The sequence below is a fragment of the Micromys minutus genome (genome assembly GCF_963924665.1).
Source record: "Micromys minutus genome assembly, chromosome: 10".
Taxonomy (NCBI): Eukaryota; Metazoa; Chordata; class Mammalia; order Rodentia; family Muridae; genus Micromys; species Micromys minutus.
Genome location: NC_137979.1, coordinates 20,422,761 through 20,434,253, shown reverse-complemented (window position 1 = coordinate 20,434,253; position 11,493 = coordinate 20,422,761). Strand labels below are relative to the sequence as shown.

The 11,493-nt window shown below is 44.0% G+C and overlaps 2 pseudogenes across 2 annotated transcripts; both read left to right on the top strand.

Annotated features, from left to right (window-relative positions):
• Nucleotides 1-5,431: 5,431 nt before the first annotated feature.
• Nucleotides 5,432-6,792, top strand: LOC308425146 (microfibrillar-associated protein 1A-like; annotated as a pseudogene). The gene has a single exon. The product of its transcript is annotated as a microfibrillar-associated protein 1A-like (transcript).
• Nucleotides 6,793-7,476: 684 nt separating this feature from the next.
• Nucleotides 7,477-8,058, top strand: LOC308425145 (eukaryotic translation initiation factor 4E type 2-like; annotated as a pseudogene). The gene has a single exon. The product of its transcript is annotated as a eukaryotic translation initiation factor 4E type 2-like (transcript).
• The last annotated feature ends 3,435 nt before the right edge of the window (nucleotides 8,059-11,493 follow it).

Here is an 11,493-nt window from a genome sequence, read left to right as displayed (position 1 = left end):
TGGATTCAAACAAACAAACAAAACCCAGAAACAACCCAAAGGTTCACCAAGGAATGGCATAGTCATACAGTGCATTGGTCAGCCTCAGAGGTAAAAAGTCGAACAATTGCTACCCCACAGAAGACCCCTGAGAGTGTTGTGCTAAGTGGAGTAAGCCATTAGGATTCCTCTTATAGCAACCATGGGGGAACGGGGAGTTGGTTGTACTGTGCAAGGGTGTCTATCTGGGAAAATGAGCAAGTTCTGAGGACAGAGAGTGGGGCAGTTTGCTGGAGAGTAACCTACGTGTTATGTATTGTTATGGTTTGAATGCAGATTGTTGTCTCCCTTGGCCCCAACCTCCAGAGACTTGAATGTCTGAACGCTTGGTCCTCAGCTGGGGTTGAGGCTGGAGGTGAGTCACTGGGGTCTTGAAGTTGCTTTCTGACTGTGGTTAGAGTACACCAGTCACCTCATTTTCCTCTTGCCGTGGCTTTCCCTCCATGATAGTCTGTACTGAGCTAGAACTCTAAACCTAGATAAGCCCTTCATCCCATTTGGTTTGTATTTGATTTTGGCAGCAAGATAAGTCACTCTTACATGTACATATTACCATAACTTTCAAAGGGAAGTGTAAAAACAGAGTTGCTATGTGTTGTTGGATTTATACACACACACACACACACACACACACACACAGACACACACACACCCTCTCACTCTGGCAAGTTACCATGCACATTTAATAAATGAACTCAGAGAGTCCCAATATGAAAGATTGCTTAATTTGATTTAGTCAAGCATTTCCTGCTGACTGTAGAACCCATTCGGTTTTCATGGGACACTAATTAACAGCCCACATCCCCAGTGCATTCTTGGCTCCCCAAGAAAGAGCTTCCCATTGCCCATAGCATTACTTCTACGCTGCCTCAGGGAATACTTGTTGGAGGTCTAAAGACGGCCATCTCTACCAAGCAGACCTTAAGAACACTCACCAGAGAGCCAATGACGTTCTTCCTTGTCTCCATTTTACAAAGGAAGAACTGGGGCCCAGAAAAGCCAAGTCTTGGTCGAATGGCTTCACAAAACTGCTCTGCCACATACCTGTCGTAGAGCCGAACTAAGACTCCCATTTCCTAAACTCTGTTCTGGGCTGTGTCCCCACCCCACTGCTGCCTCTCTATAGCTCCTTCTGCATCTTCAGAACTATGGAGAAGTTCACCTAAGTCCTAGTGCTGCTGAGCAGCAGGTTGGGGCCACACAGAGGCCAGAAGAACTTAGCCATCATATGCACAAGCTCCCCAGCTTCTTCCTTTGTCTAAAACAGGGAGTTGGAAAAGTGCCCTGCCTCCTACAAGCAATGCCCAGGTTGTCTTATGTAAGCCACGCCTCTTTATGTGAAATACAGAACTTGTCTCCACCCTTGTCCCTGGAGATTGTGGCCAGTAGGGCCGAGGAAGAATTTGGGAATGGTTTAAAACAAATATCCCAGGGAATCCTATCCAGGAAGAAGTGTGCGTACCCCTGGCCTTAACAGAATACCTCCTGGCTTAGCTCTTCGGTCTGCAGCTAAGGCTCAGCAGAGCAGTCATGAATGTGTTTCCACGGCTGCTTTTGAAAAATGTCTTTAAAGCGCAGAAACAAAAGCAAAAGACTTTTATTGGACCAAAGAGACGGGCCTGTAGTTTTATTTTTAAGTAAGCAAACAAACAAACAAAAAAAAAATCTCTGTACACCTCTCCGTTTATCCCAGCAAGCCTTGCTTCATTCCATTCTGCCTGATCCAGGAATAATCAGTCCGAGGTTCTCCAGCCCTTGACCTATGCAGTCAGGCAAGTCCGGCCACTCCGGAAAATGTCCCAGCTGCCAACTTCTTTGCTATAAACCCAACTCTGATTTCAGGGCTGGCTTAAGCTGCTTTTTGAGTCTTGATGGAGACCAAATGATGTTCAGCTTTCCCCGCCCACTCCCTTTTCCCTGAGCACATCTACTATCTTAGACTCTGCAGACTCCAGGGAGCTCCGCCTTCCTCAGGAGGAACCGGCACTCCCACGAGCTCAATATGTGAGATGGATGAGCAAAGACAGGGCCAGACACACACACAGCATTCCCTTGTCATTTGGCAGATCCTTGTGGAAGGCAGATGGAAGAGTCCGAGGACACTCAATTCCCCGAATTCCTTTTCTGAATTTCTCAGTCCCCACCGAATTTGTAAATCTTTTCAGATTCTTTAAAGTACAGCTTCAAACTTGGTTCAAGTCTTTAATCCCAGCACTCAAGGACGTACAGGCAAGTGAATCTCTGAGTTCAAGACCAGCCTGATCTACAGAACAAGTTTTAGGACAATCATGGCTACACAGAGAAAACCCTATCTGGAAAAACAGGTAAGCAATCAAAAAACAACACCCCCCTCCCCACAAACAAACGCAAAAACAACTCAGTTGCAACTTTCTTTACCTTGGGGCCCAGGAAGAGAGATCAAACATCTAAGAGAGCTATAGGTCAGGGTATATTGTATTCCTGGGGTTTTCTTTCTGTTTCCCTGGGAAGTGGAATAGGAGGGTTGGAAGTGTTTTACTGAAGCAAGCACCCTACAAGAGGACTTAGTGTCATGTGTGGCCTTGGAGTCTCACCCCTCTCCCTTGGAGTTCTGGCTGCACCTTGGTCACTCTGAACTTGAGGCCTGTTTCTGCATCAGACGATGGGAACAGTATCAGCTTCATGAGCCTGTTCTGGGAATAAAGTGTTGCTGAGGGTAAGGTGCTTCACACACAGCTAAGCAGAGGCTTAGGGAACAGCAAGGGTTATGGTCTCCTGGTCTCCCAGGACTCGGTTTCCCATGACTTCCCAGTGCTTTGAGGAAACGAACCAGGGACCTGGATGATGGCTGTCACGAAGGCAACCTTAAACATGTAAAATAAGTCTGACATAAAAAGAACACCTGAAATTTGACCTGAAAACACATTATGGTCTTTATTGCTAAATTCCTCTCCAGGAAAGTTGCTTCAAGTCACATCTTTTACATTGTATATACAATGTGGGAAAATATCCACTTCTCGAATCCTGGGCAACATACATCTAGATCCTGCCCCAGACATAGCAGCATCTTAAAGATTATATATGTATGTATGCATGCATTATGTATGCATTGCGTACATATGTACATGTATGTCATGATGTACCTATGAGTCCAATGGACAACTAATAGTTGGCCCTCTCCTTCTACCTTGTGGGTCTTGAGGACTGAGCTCAGATTTGGTAGGTTTTATGACAGCCACTATCACCTGCTGATCTGTCTGGCTAACATAACACCATTCATACTTCTTTCACTTGCTTTTCTTTTTATTTATTGTCGATTAATTCACAATTAATGTACTAACTGGCAATCTTTATACATAAAAATACCAATCCTTTACTGGTTTATTGACTACTGCTAATTTTTTTCCTGTGTCTTTTAATATATTGAATTCTATGCCTAAAGTTTTACATGTTTTATATGGTTTCTGTTTCTGATATTATATCAAAATGACCCTTGCCTCAAGGTTATATAAGTATGTATCTATGTTTTATTCTTGTATTTTTGACCCAAACTTGCCTCAGTTTCTCAATTTTCCTCCCCTAGTCTCCTGAATACTGGAATTTTAGGCATGTGTCACCATACTTCAGTATGGTAGTTTTTCTTTTCTGTATTAATTTAAATTTTTTATGTCTATGAATCTTTTGTCCATGCATGCCTGGTACTTAAGAAAGTCATGCGTGGCTCAGATACGCTGGAACTAGAGTTACAGGTGGTTATGAGCCACCATGTAGGTGCTAGGAATTGAACCCAGTTCCTTTGCAAAAGCAACAAGTGCTCTTAACCTCTGAGACATCTCTCTTATGTTATTAATAGGATTACAAGTTTGTATATAGCCATATTCTTTGATCTGGCTGACACTGACTGCAATAACTGTTTAATTTTAAAATTTAAGTCCATTAAGAGAGAAAACATGGTCCTTCAGTGCATGCAACTCCATTTAAAATGTCCAGTAATTACTTAGAGTTGAACCATTAACCATACTCCACAGCACAGCCATAAAGGACTTAGCATCCTTGCATCCCAAGACCCATGCTGACCTGGTTATTTTATAAACAACGAATAAAGAAAATGAATCTAATACAGTTCTTAAAATGTTCAGACACTTCCAGTACTGTCCTTGAAGAACCCGCCATTCTGATCCTGATCTGACTGCACATATACACTTTCACAGTTCCAGGAATAAGTGCCTGATTCATTCTGTGTTTTCCTGTTTTACCTGTTTATCTGTTTCTCAGATCCCTGCGTGGCCACAGTTTCAACTATAAATTTTAGACATTTACATTTCTAGATGTCTAGTCAAGCAATGTTTTTTTTTTCTTTTTGCATTATTTCTGGGTGTAATGTGTGTGCCCATATATTTGTGCAGTTATGTGGCTTGTGTGTAAGTGTGTATGTGTGCATTATGTATGTTCAAGTGTGTAGAGAAGAAAGATGAACATTGGGTGTTTTCCTCAATCCATTTGTACCTATTTTTTTTTTTTTAAATACCTTAAAATGTTTTCTTAAGGCTGGAGATAAGTTCTCTCCTTGAACCTAGAGCTCACTTTGTAGGCTAGCTTACATGGGCTTTGGTGAGCTTTGAGCCTGGCACGGGCACAAACGGAGCTGTATCGTATTTACTTCGTCTTCCTAAGATGTGGTAAGTGAACCAGAATAGGAAGTGGTAGAAAGCCAAGGAAGCCAGTTAAAAGATATCAGGAACACTCAAAGCAGTCAAGGCAGAAGCCTGAATCAAAAGCCTGAGGCAGGCTTGGTTAGGGCTTGGAAAGGAAGAGACATAACGAATAGCATGGGGTAGGCTGAAATTTGTGCATCTTCGTAGGCAACTTTCCAGCCTTCAACTGTTCAAGAATTGGAAGATTATTTTGGTTGACAATTGCTTCTTTTGGGTTTTGGGTCTTATCCTATTGCCCAGGCTGGCCTCCAAAAAACGGTAATCCTGTTTCACCCTCTCCCAAATGCTGGGATTACAAGTGCAACCCAAGTATCTCGATCAAACTCTTTACACTTCTGAATTCTCAACAATATGCACACACAGCCCCTTGTAATCTGCTCGGTTTCTTCAAGACATAATAAATGAAACCTTTAATCTGAACCTCCCTGAACCTTACCAAAACCCAAAATAAGCAACTGTCGGTTGCCTACGAAGACTTGCAAATTTCAGTCTAGCCCTTTAAGTGGTGGGCGCTCAGCGTGCCTCCAAATTCCCACAATTCTGTTATATACTTCCGGTTCCTCTACCACTGCCGGAAGTTGTTTCTGCTAGTCGTGCAGCATTGTCGGGCAAAACTAGGTGGGAAGCGGTATTCTGTTCCTCGCTCTTCGTTGTTGGGACTCAGTCAATTTTGGGGAGTCTCCGCGGCAGCCATCACCATGTCGGTCCCAAGTGCATTCATGAAGTAGCCGCCCATTCATTCTACAGCTGGGGCTGTCCCAGTTCGCAATGAGAAAGGTGAAATTTCAATGGAAAACGTGAAGGTAAAACATGTGTCCGGAAAGAGACCAGATTATGCCCCGATGGAGTCCTCAAATGAAGAGAATGAAGAATTTCAGTTCATTAAGAAAGCTAAGGAACAAGAAGCAGAGCCTGAGGAATAGGAGAAGGACTTTATCCAGTGACCCTCAACTTCGGCGTTTACAGAACCACATTAGTGAAGATGTGGAAGAGAGATTGTTTCGACACAGAAACATACTGGAACCTGAAGTAGTGGTAGAAAGTGACTCAGAAGTAGAAGGAGATGTTTAGAGTATGGAATGAGAAGATAGTGAGAAAAAAGAGGAAGAAATTGACGATGAAAAAATAGAGCGGTGCCGTAGCTTGATGGGTCAGCGAGCACAGGATAGAAAAAAAAATGAAGAGATGGAAGACACGGAAGCGGAAGATGAAGGGCGCTCTGGGGAGGAGTCTGAGTCAGAGTACGAGGAGTAAACAGACAGTGAAGATGAAATGGAGCCTCTACTTAAGCCTGACTTCATTCGAAACAAGGATCGGGTGGCAGTTCGAGAACGAGAAGCTGAAGCACTGAAACAGAAGCAATTGGAACAGGAAGCAAAACGCATGGCTGAAGAGTGGCGAAGTACACACTCAAGATTGTAGAAGAAGAGACCAAGAAAGAGCTAGAGGAAAACAAGCAGCCCCTTGCCGCCCTGCATGCACTCAATACCAATGATGAAAATGAGGAGTATGAGGCATGGAAAGTCCGAGAGCTCCAAAGAATCGAGGGACAGAGAAGACCGAGAAGTGCTTGAAAAGGAGAAAGCAGAGATTGAACGCATGCGAAATCTGACTGAGGAGGAAAGGCGGGCTGAACTTCGGGCAAATGGCAAAGTCATTACTAACAAAGCTGTTAAAGGCAAATACAAGTTTTTACAAAAGTATTATCACCGAGGCACTTCTTCATGGATGCGGATGAAGAAGTCTACAAGAGAGATTTTAGTGCACCTACTCTTGTGGACCATTTCAACAAAACCATTCTTCCAAAAGTCATGCAGGTCAAGAATTTTGGATGGTCTGGTCACACCAAGAACATCCACCTTGTGGATCAAGATACCACTTCCTTTGACTCTGCATGGGGCCAAGAGAGTGCCCAGAACACAAAATTCTTTTTAAAAAAGGCTGAAGGGTACGAGATGTATTTGAGCAACCCTCTGCCAAGAAGATGAAACCACCTAGGCTTCTCTACTTATTCCAAGTATGGAACACAAGTGTGGCAGAGCCTTCTCCTAATGAATAAAAGATTTCCAGGGACCAATCACCAGGCGAGTAGGCAGGACTTTCAGGTCAGGAAGAATTAGAGGGGAGGCAGGAGAAAGGAACTCCCTTTTGGATAGGAGAGAGCATGGAGGTACAGTGTATATAGCATAAAATAAAATAGCTTATAAAATTAGGATGCTAGGTTCTGGGCCCAGCGATTGTGTTACTTGTTGATTCTAAATGAAGATTGTGTGGTGTTTTCCTTCCCATGGCAAACTGGGTTCCAGAGAAAGGTCCAGCAGGACCAGAGTACCCCCAGCCTGCCTTCGGAATTTGGAAACATGGAGTGTGTGTGGCAGCAGCTAGCCGCGGAACTTAGTAAGCTGCGGGGAGAGAGGGACTTCGGAGCTCTGGAGAGGCAGAGCCAGTGTGGGTGAGACAAGCCAAGGCAAAAGGAATAGTGTGTGTCTGCTGGGATGAAAACACACTGAAGCTGCCGGCCAGTGCCTAGTAGATGATGACATGGGATGGTTTTATAATATTTCAATCAACACACAAGGAGATCTGGTCCTCAATTTTCTTTTACCATTATTTACATAATTCTTGTAGAGAGCTTTCCAGACTTGCAGCCATACCTTGTGTTTGAAGGTGCTTTGTAAGAGGTCTGAGACCCGGCAGAGCGGAAGTCATTCCATGAGGCAGTGGTGACAGCGGTAGCAAGAGGATGGACAACAGGTTTGACGCCTTAAAAGATGATGACAGTGGAGACCATGGTCAGAATGAAGAAAACAGCACACAGAAAGACGGTGAGAAGGAAAAAGCAGACCGAGACAAGAGCCAGAGTGGTGGTAGGAGGAAGGCTGTTGTCCCCGGAGCAGCAGAACATCCCTTGCAGCACAATTACACCTTTTGGCACTCTAGGATCACCCCTGGTCGTCCCACCAGTTCACAGAGCTATGAGCAGAACATCAAGAAGATAGGCACCTTTGCCTCTGTGGAGCAGCTCCGGAAGTTTACAGCCATACGGTCCGTCCTGGGGACCTGACAGGCCACAGTGACTTTCATCAAAGAAGGAATTAAACCTATGTGGGAGAATGATGCAAATAAAAATGGGGCAAGTGGATCATTCGACTCCCGAAGGGCTTAGCTTCCCGCTGCCAGGAGAATGGCCGTGCTCGGGGAGCAGTTCATGGTTGGGGAGGAGATCTGCGGGGCTGTGGTCTCTGTCCGCTCCCAGGAGGACATCATTTCTATATGGAATAAGACTACCAGCAACCAAGGAACCACAGCCCGAAGCCACGATTGAATGTACCATGACCCTCTCCCTCTCTAGATGGCACCATCATTGAAGCCGGCATCATCGGAGTCTCTTGTTCTGTTGGCGTGCCACCTGGAAGACCCTTCTGCCCTGGACAAGAGGAATAGAAAAGCATGTTATCCTTTGAGAACAGGCTGACAGCAGCAACTATTACAACAGCTGAGATCACAAATAAATGGTGCCACACCCCCTCCCAAAGAGGTCTGGACTCATACCGAGAAACCCACAGAAAAGTACTAACCAGGTAGGATTAGAGGCTTCCCACTTAAAACTATTCCTGAAAAATCTTAGGTTTCTCTATCATGGTTTTCCATATTGACTTGGGACTATTCTGAGTTTGTTTTTGCAGCCTGGATCATGTGAATGGGTGGTGCATTACTTCTTCCTTAGAGTTAGCAGTAGGCTGTCAGGAAATCCATACTCAGTCCAACCTGTTTTTGCATTTGGGGTGTTGAATCTACTTTCCTAACTAAATATACTTTTTGATCTGTGGGGGGCGGGGAGAAGAATGACATGGGCTTAGAATAGGAGACTGTATACAGACAGAAGAATCTTTCTGTAACTCTGTACATGGTTTGTGTCATTCATAAAAACTATAATCTGATCTTACATAAAATCTGAATAAATGACTGTACAGACCAGGGCTTGTTCTAGAATTAGCCACATTCTTTCGTTAACTCTTTTAAGATATTTATATTTTTAAAACATTTGTTTTGTTTTGTTTTGAGACAGTCTTACTGTGTAGTTCTGGATGTCTCAGAACTCTCTTTATAGACCAGGCTGGCCCAATGCTTCCCAAATGCTGGCATTAAAGCCCTGTGCCACTGACTTAGTTACGGTTTTATTGTTGTGAGCAGACACCATGACCAAGGCAAATCTTATAAGGACAACATTTAATTGGGGCTGGCTTACAGGTTCAGAGGTTCAGTCCATTATCATCAAGGTAGAAACATGGCAGTGTCTAGGCAGATGTGGTGCAGGAGGAGCTGAGAGTTCTACATCTTCATCTCAAGGCTGCGAGCAGAATACTGACTTCCAGGCAGCTAGTATGAGGGTATTAAAGCTCTCACACACAGTGACATACTTCCTCCAACAAGTCCACACCTTCTAATAGTGCCATTTCCTGGGCCACACATACACAAACTATCACAGCAACCACACCTGACATCTAAGATTTTTGTAACAGTTTCCTCATCTCTAATTTTTAAAAAGGTTTACTTTTTTATGTATTGGATATATTTAGGAACTTTGTCTGCAGGTAATCTGCACACAAGAATATGGCATCAAATGGTGTGGGTTGCCATGTGGGTGCTAGGCATTAAACTCAGAACCTTTGGAAGAGCAGTGAGTACTCTTAACTACTGAGCCATCTCTCCTGCCCCATCTATAAAAATTTTATCTTATGTTTCTGCCCCTTCAGGGCTTTAAGGAGGATTAAATGTTTAATACTTATGACATGCTTACAGCGCTGCCTTTATATATAGCTTGATAGTTGTTGGACATCATTAAAGGTTATTACTCATACATTCTTATCCAGAAGAAATTCTCCTTTGTCCCTGCTCCTAAGTTATATCCCTGTCTGTGGCATAGAGACAAACCATTCAATGATGCATGGAACCTTATGCAACTCCTGAGAGGTTTTTTGGAAGACTGTTCCACGTATATTTATATGCAACTCAGAAAAGGACTGCTTTTTCTCCAACCTTGTTAGAGTGCTTTACATACATGGTTACGTTCAGTACTATTACTGGTCAGAACTGTTTTCTGTTTCCTTAGATATGTACTTAAGGAAGGATGGAGCTCCTGGGGTATATAGAAACTGATTAGGGGTGCATAGGCCACATGCATTAGTTACTGTTCTTATTACTAAGACAAGAAGCTATTGGAAGGAGGAAAGGTTTATTTTAGGTTATGGTGTTGGTGAACAGGGTCCATTGTGATGTGAAAACCGTGACCACAGGAAAAGCTTACAACTACAGTACTGGGAACTTGCTTATATGGGTTAGATCAGAAATCAGAGAGACAGAGAGCAAAAGCACAAACACGGGTGTTTTGCTGCTTTTCCTCTCATATTTATTCACTCCTGGACCCCAGTCCATGGAATGGTATTGGCTACTTTCAGAGAGAATGTTCCAGTGTCTCCTCACTGGAAAAGCCCTCACAGTTGCCCCAAAGATGTGCTCATTAATGACCCTACATGTCCCTGAATTCCTATCAGGGTTACAATTGAAATGAGCTATGACTACTTGCAAATAGAGATAGTGAGAAGGGGCTGTTCTAGGAGCTTTCCCATATGGCTCTGGGGTGAGTGACTTTTGATGCTTCCATCCTCAGCAGGGAGAGTGAGTTGTGGGGGATAGGGTATCCGGGAGGAACTGGAGAGGCAACTCCCTGCTGAAGAGCACTGTGTGTGTTTTCAGAGGTTCTGGATTTAGTCCCCAGTACCTACATGGTGGCTGAGGATTATCTGTAACTCCAGTTCTGAGGGATTTGATACCCTGTTCTGGAGTCCATGAGCGCCAGGCATGCTTGTGGTATACAGACATACAAATACATGCAGGCATACAGCCATACACTTAAAAAAGAAGGTAAGTCTTAACAAGAGAAAGAAAAAAGGGAAGAAAGGAAGGAAGAACGAGAGAGAGAGAGAGAGAGAGAGAGAGAGAGAGAGAGAGAGAGAGAGAGAGAGAGATAGAACAAAAGAAAGAAAGACTACAGCCACAGGGACATACGTTCTAGACACAGCTTTCTAGCATGCTCAAGTGTTCTTGGGCCCTGGTGGCTTTATTTTAACCCATTCGTATGGGTGTTTATTTTGTTTTGTTTTGGTTTTTGAGATGAGGTCTCACTGTATTGCTCAGGCTACACTGGAACTCTTACTTTAAACAATCCTCCTGCCTCAGCTTTTCTAGTAGCTGGAGCTACAGGCACACAGTACCACACTCGACTTCTTGTCATTAACCCTGCCACCACTCCCATAAAACTGAAATGGCTCTGTGCTTATTACAGTTCTTCTTGTCTCCTGAGAAGAATGTACATTATTCCAGGGTATTGTCAGAAATTACATCAAGTTGCCATGATGAAAGGGAAATGTATGGCCATGTGCATCCTTTCTTCAGTCTTCCTGCCCTAAGTAAGGGAGTGAGATGCAGGCTGCACCAGAGCGTTGGTCCTCCTTGTGGGTGGAGGGAGGTTAAAGTAATGGCACCCAGCACCTAGTCTCTCACTCTGTTCTCAAACTCTCCATCTGTTAAACCCAAATCTTGGCCTTCTGCTTTGCCTCTGTGTTCCTCCAAGATAGGACTCTGCCTGGAGGGGTCTGGTTAGCACTGCCATGTTCATGAGGGGTCACACTAACAGTTCATGCCTTTGTGCAGGAACAAGGTCTCCACTGTGCCTCTCAGGGTGAAAACAAAGTCCCTA